The sequence below is a fragment of the Lates calcarifer genome, linkage group LG2, assembly GCF_001640805.2.
Source record: "Lates calcarifer isolate ASB-BC8 linkage group LG2, TLL_Latcal_v3, whole genome shotgun sequence".
NCBI classification, from domain to species: domain Eukaryota; kingdom Metazoa; phylum Chordata; class Actinopteri; family Centropomidae; genus Lates; species Lates calcarifer.
Window position 1 is genome coordinate 22,111,759 of NC_066834.1, and position 15,580 is coordinate 22,127,338.

Sequence of the window (15,580 nt, forward strand, 5' to 3'; positions counted from 1 at the left end):
CCATTTAGCCTTGTGCGCTAATCTGCAGGTGAAAAGGGGGCTCTGAGTTTGATAAAGGCGCCCTTGAAGACAGGTTTGGCTACCTCTGGTGCTGCGGTGTCGAGCTCAGGTCATGAACAATTTGTGCCTCGTTGATTTTGTGTGTACCTAAGTGTGTGTGTGTGCGCATGTGTCACTGTGAGAATATGCAGTATTCCAACACCCATGAGCCTTGTAGCCATAAATCAGCAATAGGAAGTGGTGTGACACAGGCTGCAGGGCCCTGCTGATATGGACTGGAGCTATAATGGGCCGTGTTTCAGGTGGAGGAAGACATCAGCTGCACTGATCTTTACTACCCTGCAGGGCTCAGGAGATTACTACTGTACAAGAAGAAACACTATTCAGGTCACTCTGATGGTAAAAACTTTTCCTTCAGTATGCCCGTACCACACACACACACACTCGCTTCTGTACAGTGCGCTTAGTCGAAGCCTTGACAGTACTGTATCGCTGCATGAATGATGAGCTGTATTCACTGTTTGTTCAATGTGCGGCATGCCGAAAAACAGTGTTTGTTATTCTGTCTGTTTGTTGCAGATAGGGCCTGGGTCTTGTTAGCTGTCAGGCCAAGCTTCCACAAAGCTATTCTCTCACTTATTGATGGGGATCCACTAAATTACAGGCTCAAACAAGAGAGACGGCAGCAAAAAACAATCCTTGTAAAAGTTTCCTAAGAGCCCCTCATATTTCAGCATTGTGTGTGTGTACATGAGGAAAAAAGAGAATGAATGTCAAGAAGATCCCAAATGCATTTTTCTTTATTTCACTTTCTCTTTTCTTTTGGCTGTCTTTCTTTGGTCAGACCCTGTCTAGTCTTGCTATTATCCTGGGGCGTTATCAGTGTGTAGCTGCCTCTTCAGATCAGGCCTGTGATAAGGGCTAAATAAATGGAATGCTTGGCTAGTGGACATAGGTCAAGCCTTGTTTCGCCCCTGTTTTTTTCATGTGTTGTTGTGTTTGTCTGCAGGGGAAGTGGAGGGTGCAGCACGAACAGGCTCTGCAGTCTAATGAACTTATTGATTTCAATTTCAGGGCTGTTCTCTCCCCCGCCTGACGCTTCTAAAGCTTTCATGCATTGCTGGACATAAATTAGTAACTCTGTCTCTTGTTCGGGGACTTTTTCTTTTTTTTTTGTTTCTTTGCTCATCTCGCGCTGGCTGGGTCTGTCTCTAGGAGACAGGTCGCTATCTTGGAAATGCTGTTTTTAAATGTGTTAAAAGCTTCTGTGGTTAGATGGATGCTGTCTCTGTGTGGGTGTTTTCTGTGCGGCTTAGCATACACCTGTCTCTGACAGAGATGGAGCTAACAAAATGACAAGCTGTGTGTGTGTGTGTGTGTGTGTGTGCCATCAGTTATTGGGGGCCATTGAAGATGTTGAGTGACCTCTTCCCATGGTGGTCAGGGAGCAGCTGATGACTGTTGGTGTATGTCTGTGTGTGCTTGTATGCGTGTGTGTGTGTGTGTCCGTGAGTACATGAGCATCCACTGCTAATCCATATCATGTATCACATGCACAACATGTTTTCCCTACAAATTTGCACACACATCCAAATACGGAGGCCCATGCCAACAGAAGTGAGCGCAGCACATTCCCAAAAGAAGCCCAGCTCATGGAAAATGAGAGGCCACCGGCGCTGGGACAGGAAGCCTTCTCGGCCCGGCCCTAACGAGCACTGTGGGAGCCTCCACTCTGGACCCGGTACATCTGATACCCCCAATGATGTCCAAAGGCTAAACAGTTAAAAGGTCCGGTTGCTATATGTAGATGCACAACACCCCCCTTTTCTGAATCTGATACTCTGGGAATCACAATAACAAGGCTGTGAGCTCTGGTCAGTTTTCTAGAGCTACCAGTCGGCCTCCCACCAACAGGCACTGGCTGCGGAGAACCAGAGAGAAAGAAAGATAGAGAGAGAGAGAGAGAGAGCATGAAAGAGAATTGATGCTGAGTAGCACAGGTTTTAATAGGGCTGTCAGAGTCATATTGTTTATGTCGTGTTCCAGATTAATCCATTCTTCCTTTATGAGCCTCTGCAGCCACCGTAAATTGCAAGCACGAAGCCAGTCCACTGTTGAGTTACGCCTCGGGGATCAGTGCCACACATGGGTGGAAAATAAATCATTTCCCCCGGATTTAACGCTGGGCAATACCTGGGCCCTTTGTAAATAAAGCCATAGATGTTTTTACACCCCCCTGTTTTCTCTCTCCTGCCTCCAGGGCTCTTATTGAATCTCAAAAGGAGAGGGAGGGAGAGACAGAGAGAGAAACATGAGAGAATAAGAGAGAGCGGAGTTGAAGGGGGACCAGGGGAGAAAGAGGGAGGCGAGAGAGTGAAACAGAGGGAGAAGTGAGGGAAGAGATTCCAAGTGGGGAAGGATGAAGAGACACAAACCAAGATAGCTGCGCAAAACAGACAAGCAGAGAGAGAGAGAGAGGATGTAGATGTTGGCTGGGGGTGATGTATGCATGGGGCGCTGATTCCCAGGGTTCTCAAGGTGTTCAGGTTGAGATCTGTCAGACTGTCTAAACACAGGGCCCACTGTAATGCACTGCTCTGGAGCAGCGGGCCACTGAGCAGAGCAGACAGCCAGCTTCACCAGCACAGCCAGCGGGGAGGCCCAGCTCGGCTCCAGCGCCTGGCTATGGCTGAAGACCAGGTCGCCTGCCTTCTTTCCAGCCCCCCTCTTGGTTTCCATCATCGTAACCTCTAGCCTGGGGGGAGCAGTGCCAAAGCCTGGAGAGACTGAGAGACAGAGAGAGGGAAAGAGGAAAGAAGGACAGAAAGAAAGACCGGAACAACTTGTTCATCCTGGCTTGTGCAGACTGCCAGCCGGAGACAGCCAAAGGGAATGGGGAATGTGCGCGTTGCTCTGTCAGGACTTCATGAGTTATACATGACGTGCTATGTGAAAATGCTTCCTGTGTACTGTGTGTATCATGCTCTTTTCTTTTTTCCACCCTTTTTTCTTCTTTAGCCTTCTTCCCTCCCTCTTTCACACTGTCTTTCTCTCTACCGTTGCTTTCAAGAGCTCAAAGTTTGCTTTTCTTTTCAGTGACAAAGTATTCCCTGGTTGTTAAATGTTAATCAATGGCAGGCAGCAGGGTGACATGAGAGGCTCCAGCTTCTGGTGGGATACTGTGGTTCAGCTGGATCTCGCCTGGGATGATACCGGGCTGCAGTATATGTACACGGACCACAGTGAGATCAGTACTAACTAGAATACACGCTGCATCTTAACATGACACTGTCTTTGCTCCCTTTGTAGATTCCAAACCAAATGATTACATAAATACAGCTACTGAACAATCTCTATACTAATTCATTCTTAACACAAGCATTTAACCTATCCATTATTCATATCTCCAACAATGCCAGGGGGCAAAAATCAGTGCTCCCCTCGCCCATATATCTGCCCAGCTACAGAGAGGGTGATGCATTATTCAGGGCGTGCCAAGCTAAAGACTGTTCTCCCTGTTCTCGACTGCTGGAAGCAACAATCATCTCGCTGGGACACTGTTCTCTGTCTGTAAAACTCTCTGTCCTCCCCTTTTTCTGTCTGTTTTCTCTTTCTCTCTTAACATCTGTAACACCATGGTGATTTTTCATCATCTGTGTTTATCTAAATGCCTTGTGGAATTGCTTGCCTTATCTCTCTGTCCTGTACGTATAGATATTTGCTTCTCTTTGTCACGTTTTGCGAGGTATGTGTTGATCCAGTGGCCTATACTAGACTTTAAAAACTGACTGTTTCATGACAATATATTTATTTTGAAAAGTTTGTATCGATGTAGACCTTGGTCACCGTTTTGCACTCATTGGTGTGCCTCTCTACCTCTCCACATACACACATCTTTCTCTTTTCATCTCTTTAAACTCCTTAAACCGCTGCACTATAATTTAGCCTCTTTGCTTTTGTTTCTTGTTGATGCGAACTGTCACTGGAATGGAGGAACAGATCCAAATATATTTTCTTGTATCCTGGGTCTGTTGTCTCCTCACTCTCTGTTCTGTATCTCCCCTGGCTCCCACTCAGAGAAGACATTAAAATTTGAGCAGAGAGGGGAGACAGAGAGCCAGGGCCAGCCTGGGGGTCCTGGTGTACTGCTGCACACTTTTGTCCCAGAAAACAGAGCATGGGTTGATAAGTTGCGAAGACTCTAGGCTGCTTGTTTGTTTAGGCTAGACTGAGACTGTATCTCCAGGCCCCAGAACATTATGACTTAGAGTAGTTATTGCTGTAGCTTTCAACTCAAACTTCTTTTCAGTGTAGTTTTGAGTGCAGGGACAAACAATTGCAAGACAAGGGGAGGAGGGAAGGAATGTCCGCATTTGCATAATAGTACATGGATTTGTCAACATTAAACTTGGAAAGATTTGAGGTCACTTTGTGTTGAATTTCTGCAAAATGAGCACAAGCTACTTTTCTCAGAAACTTGCAATGCCAAAGTCGGAAATCAAAATAAAGCAGAGTTACTTTGTGGGTAAAGAGATGGTCTCATTTCTTATTTAAAATCAGCTCCATAATTTGATCTTTGTAAAACTTAACTTGCTGCAGGTGTTCGGCAGGAGGAATGATAGCCTTAGGGCTCGAAGCTACCGTGAGGCCCCACCGAGATTTCCCATCATCCCTACAGTCTGGCAGCAGCTTTTCAAACAGCGCCCCTTCTGAAGTTGCCCTTGGTTCTACATGTGTAGCAGTAATTATGAATGAGGGGGACTAAGATCTGTACAAAACCATCAAACATTTTACAGCTTGCTGCTATTGTAATAAAGATCAATAGACATGGTATCAGTCGTGGTTTTGAAGGAGAGGTGGTGCTGTACATTTTCCCTCGCATATTTCCCCTCTTTCTTTCTTTCTCTCCGTCTCCCTCACTCATGTCCCCTCTCATTTCTCTTTTCTTTCTCTCTCTACTCTCTCTCCCCATACAGAGCCAGTGTAGCACATCCGTTTTAATTGCCGTTTGTAGGGTTCTGTGATGTGAGCTGCTAAAAGACACCCGTCCTGTAAAAGAGGAGGAGACGGAGACAGAGAGGCAGTGAAATGTATTCACTTCAGCACTGGCTGATTGTATAGCAAGGGGCAAGGCCAAACTTCAAGCGCAGTGTGTGTGCACTGTATATTGTGTGTGTATATGTCAGCATATGTGTAACATGTACATGTGCAGTACTTGTGTATATATATATATATATATATATATATATATATATATATATATAGAGCACACTTTTTAATTCTTAGATGTGTCTTAGATGTGTTCCTGTGTGTTTATGTGTGAACAAAATGCGCGCAAGCCAAGGCAAAGAAAGTGTGTTTGTGTGTGTGTGTGTGTGTGTGTGTGTGTGTGTTCGGCCATGCAATAAACATACAGTCTAAGCCAAGACAGCCACGTGGATTTGAACACTAGCACACTTACCTCACCCTTTTCAGCAAACCTAGGAGTGGTGGGGCTGTTAAAGCAGCCTCTGCTAGTGGGCTGAGGTCATTTGACCAGAGATAGAAGACAGGGAGAAGCTGCAGATCAAACAGTATTCTGTCTGACAGGAGGAGATAAAGAGACTGTCAGCCTTGCCTCAGAACAAAGCAGCCCCTCACCTCTCTGGCCCACAGCAGCTCCCTGACGGCCAGTGATGCAGTGGTAAATCAAAAAGGTGGGTAAACTAAGATGAACGTCAAAAGATGATCACAATTCCAACATCCACCATTATAAAAAATTTATAGTTATTTGAAAAGTCTTGTTCCAAACTGCTGTAAATCTGTTTTTGGAGAAACATGTGTATCCAGTGCTGATCAGTAAATATATTAGAAAGATAGATGATTATGTTCTTAGAAAGATAGCTGTTTATTAAGCAGTGGTGTGAATATTATGGATGCACATGTATTTCCAAGCTTATTTTTTGTTGTTTATTTTTCTTATTACTTTGGAAAATACCAAACAGTAGATAACATCACTGGAAATATTCAAATGGCAAAAATACAGAGATGCCAATTTCAGATTCAGCAGTTACATCAATAAACTGCAATATAATAGAACAATTCTTCTCTTTATGTTGCTATCACTGCATCTGTTTATTTCTGCATGTGCATATATAACCAGCAGCTTGATGCAGCAAGCCCATGCAAGTTTTCTGGGGGTTGTCCAAGGATATCACATTTAGAAGACAGGTGTTGATAATAAGTGTATGTGCCAACAACTTTTAAATCACATGATTTGAAAATGGGTGTTGAAAAGACACTTAGTTGGCATGTTTTCCTGAGAGCAAAATGCAGCACTGATACGGGTGATGTTTCAAGTTCTCTAACATAATTTGAATATATTGAGTAGAAAATCAGTACCAACAGTAAAACCTATTTTGAAAATCTATTTTTAGACACAGAAAGCAAGTTTGTGTGACTGGCAACCTGCTATTTATCTATCCTCTGTCCAACAAAAGTCGCAGTCCATAAATAAGCCACAGACGTTACTCTCAGCAGTTTTCATTGAAGTTACTTTCTACAAAAGAAGTAGTCCCAATCAAAACAACTGAAAGTGTGATTTGTAGATTATATTTATAGGGACATTGTTAGTGATAAGACATGTTGCTGGTGATTTTTTTCAGTGTTTTAAGCATCACAAACAAAACTCGAATATTCACTTATATTCTAATGAAATGGTGGATCATGTTTTTAAGATAGATCTCTCAAGACTTAAAACGTAACATCGACACTGGCAGTGCAAAGTGATACCACAAGTGGTAAATGAGAGAATATGCCTTCCCATTAGTCAGCCAGTTTTCTTCTAATGCAAGCTGAGGGTCACTGTGAAGCTGCACGACTGAGGAGAATGATCCAGTCTGACTTCATTCTCTCGCTGAACACTGATGATATGATTCTTTGCCAAAATGAAAGCGTAATGTGGTGCACTGATCTCCGCAACACATTACAGAACCTGCTCATGCGTCGAGACTTTGTAAGTGTGATGCTTTTCAACTGCAATCGTCTGTCACACAGCAAAAGTCTGACTGATGAGACTTTATCTGCGATGCCTCTTTTCGGAGTGGAGTTACATTCACTGCCTTGTCAGTAAGTGATTAATGGATTCAAAAGGACATGATGGCTAGGATATCAAACAGTGTACTGTACAGAGAATATAGATTTTCTGCTGAGCCTGAGTGTGTCTGTTTGTGTTGATAAAGACTAAAACATAATCTGCCTCTTATTATATGGATATTTTACGGCCTTGAAGAGGGGCTGTGGATGATTGCTTCAATTTTTTTTCACTCGTTCAAATAATCTGGTAGACAATTGTCCTTGATGCATCTTTGAGCAACCAATGCATGAAACAAAAGGAACAAACAAAGAAACAAAGAAATGTTAAGTTTGTTAGACAACAAAAATTGAGCTCCATTGAGCATAACTGCACTTCTCAGTCAGTTTTCATTTAGCATAAGCAATATGTGGGCCTCAACTGTGGCAATCGATGAGGTCTGGCATTTAACTGTAAACTTTAAAACACACACATAATCTGGCTCCATTGTTTTTAATGGCCACATCAACTACTTTTGAGGATAATCATTTTATCTGATAAATGAGGATTTCAAACAGTCTTATCAGCTGTGCACTTGCAGTTGTTTTTTTTTAATCCTTCCATTCTGTCTCGTTGTTTTTAATTGATTCTGCCGCACAGAGGCTTTCTTCCAGAGATAATGCACTTGTGAGAACAGGTCATGATCCCTAAATGAGGGAATTTCACTCCAGTGTATTTGTCACAGTGTATTTACCATCCTTCAGAAGTGTTTCCAAACTGCTGGAAAGTACAGATTGACTTTGTTTTTCTACATTTCTGCAGCCCCCTCTCCCACCGTGCGTTTACAGAGATTCCACGCTCCGCAGCAAATGGCCTCAGCTAAGAGCTGGTGGTGCTGACGCTGTTTGGAAATGCTTCCACGTATGTCCTACCTCAAGGCTTGAACCAAATCTCTGTGTATTAGGATCAAAAAACAGTGTCTACTTCTTTCCCTATGTCTTTACATAATTTTGTAATGTGAGCTCAGCCAGGCATGGAAAGTAGACCACTCTGATTATCCAATAATGTCGCAACAGAAGAGAGAAAAAAATATAAATAAATAAAAACAAGAAGTGTTCCAGCATCTGTTCTGTGTTGGACTGTGATAACGGCTCATCCAATAAGACCTCCACTCACCTCTCCCATCGTCTCACGAATCCACCACCGGTTCCACTCTCAGGTCCTCAGAGGAAAGCTGTTTATTCCACACGCTGCCTAAGTAGAGGTCTTGGGGTTGGAGTGGCTGTGTAGCGCATGGTGAGGACAAACACAGGCCTATTTAGTCTGGTGGGGAAAACCATGGTAAACAGCACAGAATGGAAGCAGCTGGGGATTTTTGTTTTCATGTTTTTTTGTGTTTTTTTATTTTTTTTATTTAAATGCTCCTGTTTCTGCACAGTCACTCTGGGTTGGGCAAATATAATGTTTTTTTTGTTTGTTTTTTTTGCGATGAACAAGTAGGAACAGACAGAGCACTTTTTATTCTAGTGATGGAGAATATTACAATCAAAGCACATTTTTTTCTAACTGCTATACATACATACTGTTTTATGTTCACCACAATGTAAAATGACAGAACTGCAGTTTGATCTTGAGCTTTGCCACATGTGTACGCTCTGTTGGACTTTGCAAGCTTGCCATTATGTAAATGGTTACAGTTAGTATGCACACGTTTGCAAGCATGATAATTCCAACATGTTAAGGATCAACAAGTTATATGTATTTTTCATTCTAACCTTTTGTGTCTAGCACAACAACAGCTGGCGCTGTTGGTAAGTAATGTTAATGTTAACGTTGGCTACGTAGCTATAACAAAAACCTACATACAGCACCTTTAATTTTGATATCTATGAGGAGTAAAGTAAAAATTTATTTGGTGAAATTATGAGTTTGCCAGTGATTGTTTTACTAAGAGTACTATATAATCTTATAGACTAAATATTTTTTCTGAGTTTTACATATTTCTTTTAATGTTTTAGGATATTTGAAATGTGAGATTTGAATATAACATATGTTACAGTTGAATAACTCATATTTCTAATCAGGTTATTGTGATCCCAGTACATGCAACCCATTATTCTTGAGTATTTGGAGTATGTGCATGCTTGCATGTGTGATTACAAAGTGGGAATGTTCTCTGGAATGGCATGAGGGAACCCCTGTCAGCCACTGGGCCTGTGAATCCTATTTGGTATGGTGACATGAACGCTCACCCATCCTTCCCACAGGCACCTGTCTAGAGGTCAGAGGTCATCCTGTTAGGGGTAATCCCCACAGTAACCTGACCAGGCCACGGGATAGTGGCGACCAAACGTGCAATGGTGGACCAAGCTGTCCCCCTAATACTCCCGCTAATCACATTTTAATTGAATTCCAGTGAACATGTAAAAACCTGGTTCAGTTTTGTTATTCCATTTTCCTAACAGATGTCCCTGTGATCCCTGTAAAGTGATCTGCAGGGCTGACGTCTTCTGTTTGGAAACACATACATGAATTGGCTGATCTAGATGGGAGAAAGCAGAACCATGTGCTTGTCCTCAGGATGGGTGCCATGAGGACTGAGGAGTGGGGGTGTGGTGCTGGGAGGGTGGAGTTGAGTGTGTTGTGCCTGAAGGATATAAGGGATCTCACTGAGACCTCATAAAGAGACTGAGGGGAAAAAATAACATGTATTTTGGTGAATACTATCATTCCAAAAACCTCAAAACATCATTAGCACATGATTTTTTCCTGGTTGGAACAGAGGTCGTTACCCTTGTATTAGTATTAGTACCAGGCTTAACTGCAGGACACTGAAGGGCTCAGCATGGTCTTCAAGTCAGTCCGCACACCATCTCCTCCCATCTGCATCTGCAACCATTAATGTATTCATGTACGTGCTTTCATTTGTGCAGGAGTTAGAATTGCACTTTGGAACTCCAGTTTGCCCTGTGGACATATCTGTAGCAAGCAGACCAGGAACCTAACAGTGAATTCAACCTAAAACCGGGTACGACCATGAATTCTTTTGTACAGTGCCGATCATTTGGTACCATTTAAATGAAACAAATCAAGATTCTTTTCCCCAGAACACAGTTTTTTGTGACCACCAGCTGCTAGTCACACAAAGCAGAGGCCAATCATCAAAAAGGAGCTACATGGTATTGGCGTAGTCGGGGACCACAATGTTTCAAATTTCAAGAGGCACGCGCCGAGTCTGCACACCAGCCGCAATTACATAAATGCGGAGGCTTGCGGGTGCACATGTGAGCGTGCAAAGACCAACCCAAGAACCATGGAGAGGTTCTTGTCAGTCTTTACCATAGAACCATTGTGTAAAAGCTACATTCTTGAAAAAGTAGATAGGATAAAATCTATGGTGACGTTAGGTTTTCTTTTATGAAGTTACATTCTTCATCCTTTCCATTCTTACTATTTTATCCCATTTAACTTCCCATCGTTTTTGCTTTCCAGACCCTCCTGCATGTGCCCCTCTGTTGCTGCAGTGTTTGTAGGACTCAGTCATAGCATTTGAAAGTCAGGAGTGGAACTAATGGTGATTTCTTGAGGGGATAGGAGTGGTGGGAGAAGGTCCTGCCGGATGAGCCCTTATCAACGCCCAGCATGGTGTTGACACAGGAAGGGTTTTTTTTTATCAGTCATAATCCCAATAGATGATTGAAGTGGTTCACTTTCCATGTTTGGCTGTACCAAATTAGGTAAAGACATAGGGAATGTAGTAGACACTGTTTTTGATCCTAATACACACAGATTTGGCTCAAACCTTGTTATAGGATGCATGTTTTCATGTCCCTTCCCCTCTTTGCACTTTCCTGCAGGAGGTGCCCTCAGTAGTTGCACTGGATTCTGGGAATATTCCATAACCATATGCATACAACCCCACTGCGGTGATGGATGAGTGACTTTTTCATATATACCATCAGTTCAGTGATGCTATATATACATAATATCTCACAGTCACAAGCTGAACAAATTTTAGTGTCCCGATTTGGGACACAAACCATAAAAGTGAGCAGCTTCAGGGATCAAGTAGATCTGTCTACCAGCTTCTACCCACCTCACACCAACCAGCAGCCTCAAGCCACGCGGGGGGATCCACCCACATGCCTCCAACTCTCTGATTAACCACCACAACCAGCAGAAAGTTTTGTGTCTGTAACCCACTTGCCTGTTACCGAGAGCTAAATCAAAGGCCCGCTCTGTTATTAGAGCCAATGTGCTTTTGAGGAAAACAAAATCCGACTGTGAGCTTAAAAAGGAGTTGTCTCATTTGATCATTTATTACACATTTTAAGTGGTTTGGAAATAACTGAGGCTAGCGTGGTCTACATCTCTAATTGGTGCTCTTTTTCTCCCATTAGTACATCCAAACTTGTGATCCCACTAAAACAGGCAAGAGAAGAAAAAATCTTTTCCCCAAACAAAGCGTTTGTCATCAGTTTGCAGTTGCTCTGTTTGCAAGCATGGTTCAGATTTGCTTCTACGTGCAGCTGTCACTGAGCCTGTTGGACGTCCTGGACTCCAAACACACAAACCAGAAGAGATTAGTGTGCCATGTCAGCCCACTGCTTCCGCAGATGGCACGGATGCTTTTAGCCTACTCCCTGTAGACAGCTACTCATTGATCTTTCATACTAAACTCCCCACAGCAGGGCTCTTGATACTGTTTTATTTATCATTCTGGCATTTACTATTAAGGCCAATAAAGTTTGACATGTGTGGGTTTTAACTGTAGGGGGCACTGTGGTTTCTGTGCAACATGCTGGGGCTGAGTGGGGGTGAGGGGTGGGGTGGTGGTGTAGATTTATATCCTGGCAGTCAGAACTGTCACCGGCAGTAATACCTCCCCCATCTCTCCTTCTTTCAGCCTGCCCCTAGCCCCAATTCCCCAGGTCCAAATCTAACCCATAATTCACTAGTGTTGTCTCCCACCTTGACGTACACCTAGTAAACGTGTAAAACATTCCGGTGGGATTTGCTCCCATTTTAATAACAGAACATTTCAGGCCGTGTGGGGGGGAGGGAAAGGAGATATCAGTTACTACTTTTTAAGGATCCTGGCACAGGCTCCAGGAACCCCTAAGCTCCATCCCAGAGACCTCATCCAAAACCAACACAGGGGACAAGCAGGCAATTTTGGAAATGCAGTTTTCAGTTTCTGCACATATTTTCCAAGGGTGCTGCAGTCAGGCTGACCATGATGAAATTTGGTTTTGGCTCCAGTCCAGGACATTACCTGTGTGAGTGTCAGGTGATAGCCTCCCTAATTACCTTGGAAAGCAAACAGAGAATCCTTTTCGCTGAGATTTCACAGAGCCCTCTGCACCAGTAAACGTGTTGCTCCTGTGGTAAAATGTGATCTTTCGGCTAATGACGGACACGCTTCGTTTCCTTTGCTGAATCACCCTCTAGTTTCGGCCTCTAGGGGGAGCTTAGCCCACTTTTTTCTTGTTTTTACTACAGTGGGCACTGGCAAGAGTTTAGGTGAACCTTTGTGAGCAAGTATTGATTTATGGCTCGGGCTTGAGGTGTGCATCTCTCCAGGGGCATTCAGCCTGCCTGGACACAAGCGTGTGTGAACAGTGGCTCTCAGACATCACTGACACTCTGTCGAACCACTGGACCAAGAACCACTGATTGGAGTCTGCGGTCTGTGGCGTGTGTGTCTCATACACACACCACACCAGACCAAAGCCCTCAATCACTGGGTCTTGGTCCAGTCCATGCCCCCATGTTCCAGAGTTGAGTGACGCGCTGCCTACAGAGCACTCATTAGAATCTATGTTTCACAAGCAGAGCAGGGATAGTAAATCGTTCAGGCCTCAATGTTGTTATAGCTGGCCCTAACAAGCCACTCTCTGTCTACTTTATTGGAGTTTAAAAGTGGATTTCATGTAGTTTTTGGCAACTTTGAAAAAATATGACAAACAATGGAAACTATTGGTGTAAGAGACAAGACCGCAACATGATGAAAACTTGTTCAATCTTTCAAAGAAGCCCTTTAGGTTTTCAAGCCCTCTGCTACTTAGAGACTGACAGAAACATCATTAGACAACAAAAACATCCCATTTATGTTTTCAATAACATCAGAAATGGGAGTGTGCTATGGGAATACTGTGTAGTTTTGGGAGGGTGCTATGTGATCCCTCAACACATGGTCAAGGCCCTTGCTCTGGTACTGAGTTAACGGATTTTCTCCCTACGGCACCACTCCTAAATCAGATCAGCTTTTTTTAAATGCTACATCTAAGGGCCCCCATCCCACGTCTAACTACCTAGTCTTTTGTTTGCTCATGTTTTCCTTTTCCTCTGTGGATCGGCTGGCTCTGACCGTGTAATAGAGCGCATATTGGCCAAGCGAGGCAGCCTGCTGTGACCAGATCAGATGTGTGCTCCTGATTATGAAACTCCCTTTTAGTCACTGACAGACATGGTAATAAATGTGTCCATAAATTGAATTTGGGGCTTTTGAAAAGGAGCAGGAATATCTAAGGAGCATTTCAGCTGATTGTCTCCAGCCGACATGGCAGCGCTTCAGTGGGATTCTGGGGGGAAAACTGATCCTGCTGTGGTGCGGTTGGAGGGCCGGGAGTATTGGGGGGGGGTGGAAGGGTGGAGGGGTTCGGGATGTATGCCCAGCCAAGCAAAATAAAGACTGCTTTATTGCTATTCAGAAAATCATTTGATTGAGTTTGCACAAATAAGAAGACGGAGAGCAGTCTGTAGGAGTGTACGTGTATGTTTGTGTGGTTGTGTGTTTGAATGTAATTGTGTTTGCATGTGCATTAAGAGTGTATGTGTGTAAGCTTTCAAGTGCCTTTACCCTTACTTAGTGGTATAGTGCACAGGAGCAAGTTTCTGAGTCATTCCACTAACTGTAGGGGGATGTACAGTGCACTTACAGTTACTTCAATGCTCTCCCTCTCACAATAACACTACTGAAGTTTGGTGAAGTGGTGTTGACAGCACAGCTGGGATATTAGGCCAAAGCTTTTCTACTTCATCCCTCTTTGGATTAGGCTTTGGATGCTCTTTCATAAGTGGCAATATTATTTTACATCTATCTAGTAGCAATATTGGCAACAGATTGCCTTGTCATACATTTCATTGCCTCTAAAGTGAATTTGTTTCCATGTTCAGTAAATAAATGTCTAATAGAAAAAAACCCAGAAAAACTAGGCATGCTATATAGGTAGACAGAATCAGTAACTTTTGAGTGTAACATGTCCATAATGCATTTTATTATTATCAAATTGCAGACAAGAATGGAAGACAGTTGTATTTAAGTATATATGTATGTATTGATATGAAGATATGTTTGATCTGCAGCACAACTTTAAATGAAAATCAGGAAATAATTCTTTCACACATCAAACCTCACTTTGAATGGCCAGGGTACTTTCCCTCTTACGCATGGCCATGCTAAATCTAAGCTAAGCTACACTATGCTAAGCTACAGAGCGCACACTATTACCTCAAATCCAGTAACATTAAGTTAATGCTTGCCAAGAAAGGAAACAGTGTGTAAGTGCTTGCTGAAGTGCATATATTTAGCATGGTCAGTCATGAGGGAGGGACACAGCTTCTCAGAGTAGTGTGACACACGTAACTCAGCCACCAAGAGTCACACATCCCCATGTGTTTGCCAGGCCTATCCTTTGGGCTTGATTTTTCGTGGAGACGTGAAGTGACGGGTCTGGAAGGTTCCCCTGGGGCAGAGGGCGGCCTGAGTCATAGCCAGAGAACAGGCAGGAGCAGTCAGAGCCCCGGTTTAGAACTGGCAATCTAACATGATGTTGTGAAACTGTTACCCTTCATTATTTATTCACTATAGACATCTGTCTTGGCAAAGGGAGTGGGATTCAGTGTGTGATTTTTATCTCAGCCCTCTCGCCTTCCCTTCGCTTCTGTCTCTTCCCCTTTCTCCCATCTCTCCATCTAATTTGCCTTTATCTCTCTGTCATTCACTCTGTCTGTCTCTTTCCATCTCTTTCTTTCTTTCTTTCTTTCTCTCTGCATCTGTCTATCCTGCCTTTCTTTGAAATGTTATGATTCACTGGCTGTGATCTCTGTGAGCTGTCTCCTTGAAGTCTGTGTGTCTCCTGAGTGCAACCACAGAATGGTACATCACTTCTATTACATGTAATTTCCTGGGTTTTATAAGGTACATTTACTCACTCTACAATGGTGAAGACTGTTCTTTTCTACAGCTGAGTTCAGAGTATCTGTCTCTTACACCACGGCCCTGTTCATGGAAACCATTATCTGGTGTGGGAACGTGCCAAGATTAGGCTACAAAGTTTGTCTCTGGGTAACATTTTGCAACTTGGATTAATGTAAAAGTCATGAATCTTCCCAGAGTTGTTTGAATCATAATATCATGATAAAGCAAAAATATCATACTTACTTTTTCTAGGAGATATATCAAATCCAGTACGGCAGTAGCCTTAAGTAACAGAGAAATCCATCATGAACTGACATTTTCTTATT